The sequence below is a fragment of the Diospyros lotus genome, chromosome 5 (genome assembly GCF_014633365.1).
Source record: "Diospyros lotus cultivar Yz01 chromosome 5, ASM1463336v1, whole genome shotgun sequence".
Lineage (NCBI taxonomy): Eukaryota > Viridiplantae > Streptophyta > Magnoliopsida > Ericales > Ebenaceae > Diospyros > Diospyros lotus.
The window spans coordinates 35,229,024-35,230,818 of record NC_068342.1 but is presented as its reverse complement, the minus strand read 5'-3'; the positions used below and the strand labels follow the sequence as shown (position 1 = coordinate 35,230,818).

Below are 1,795 nucleotides of genomic sequence, written 5' to 3'. Positions count from 1 at the left end.
TTCAGCATTGGTGGTGGTTTCAAATTACTGTGAGCACCACTAAAATCCATGCACTGAGGATCCAATTGTTAAATGCGGCAGATGATTTGTTATCTCAGATATTTGCAAAGCGTTCAAAGCAAGGGAGTGTCACGGGTAACGAATTGAAATACATCGAGTACTGTGGCGAGTGGCAGGACAGTTGTAACTGCTTTTGAATAGCTGCTGGCTGTTGCATCCAATTGTCCCGATTAGCCATCTGTGGTCCCCCATGCGAAACCTGATCAACTTTGCATTATCTCAATTCGGTTGAGAAATAATTATCAGTATGTTGCTAGAATTTGAGTTCATAGATTGATAATTGCCAATGCTGAAGTATCCTTGACTTGCTCGGCTTCCAAAAAAAAAATCTTGCACTTGTTTACGTTTTCTGGACAAGCTTATCCATGATGTTAGATGTCTCCCGTTTGTCCCTTAACTTAAGAATCAAGAGGGGTTCATGATAACAAATGAGCTTGAAATTTTCTGATATTCAATCTGATCCTGGTGTCCAAGTTGGTAGGGTAAGCAGTATTATTCTAACTCGTCGTCCCCAGTCTTTCATTGCAACAACTGAGTAGGCAGAGCCATGTGATCACTTGCAAACTATGTCTGTCTCTGCCCAAGCTTTCTGTACCAAACTCATCTACATCTTTATACACCACAGCTTCGCAGGTTAGACTTTGCAGTATATCACACTGTTTCTATATATACTCTTCTCCTGTCAAGAGGCGTAACCAACAAAAGGTTTTTGCATTTCTTTAGACCTCTCTATTCTAAAAGCTCATCTGTAGATCCTCACTGCTCCTTTATAGAAAATCATGGGTATTCGGTTGCCTTATCCTTCACGCTAAGCATATTCTGCGCAGATCCGCCTCCAAGGTTGTAGATGTTCCAGAGGGTTATTTGGCAGTTTATGTTGGGGAGGCACAGAAGAAGAGATTTTTGGTTCCAATATCATACTTGAACAAACTCATGTTTCAAGATTTGCTACGCAAGGCTGAAGAAGAATTTGGTTTCTCTCACCCTATGGGTGGTCTCACCATTCCTTGCAGAGAGGATATCTTCATCAACCTTACTTCTCAATTGAATGGATTATGAGTGGAAAGAGGGAGACGTCTCTTGGAAAAGAAAGGGGACAATTTTTGTAAACCAGGAACAATCTCATGTACATTTCTTTTCTTAGTTGTAGTATATGAACATTTTGGGAGGCAAAAAAAAAAAAAAGGGACAGAGACAAAAAGAAGCCTCCCTGCATGCCAAACAAGCAATGACATCTCTTGCTTCTTCAATATGACTTTGTTTCATTAACTCTTTGTTCTCCTCTCTCTCTCTCTCTTATGTATCACTTGACCTTCACACCGTAGTCACTCATATAAGAAGAAATTATTATCTACTACTTCTTTCATCTTTCTTACCTACGATCTTTGAAATCTCTGATTTTCACATACCTGGGTTTGATGATGATGATGATGAAGCTGTTGCAGTACATTTACCATCTTCTATATATTGGTTTCTCTCCCTTACTCCCTTTGATAAAACACACTCTAATTTACTAATGGATTTTCGTTGATGAGATTTACTTATTAATAACTTCCCACTAATTGTCATCCTCAACTCCTTAATTTCAGGCCACTTGTTTACTAAACAGTAAACTAATTGTCATCCTCAACTCCTTAATTTCAAGGCACCTGTTTACTAAACAGTAAACTAGCATTCTCCCACTTAGCCTGAAAATTGGATGAAACTAAGACTTAAAACGTAAGTGTAAGTATGA

General features: G+C 38.8%; 1 pseudogene; it reads left to right on the top strand.

Moving 5' to 3' along the window:
* LOC127801725 (auxin-responsive protein SAUR23-like) lies at positions 1 to 1,399 on the top strand (annotated as a pseudogene).
* Positions 1,400 to 1,795: the final 396 nt, after the last annotated feature.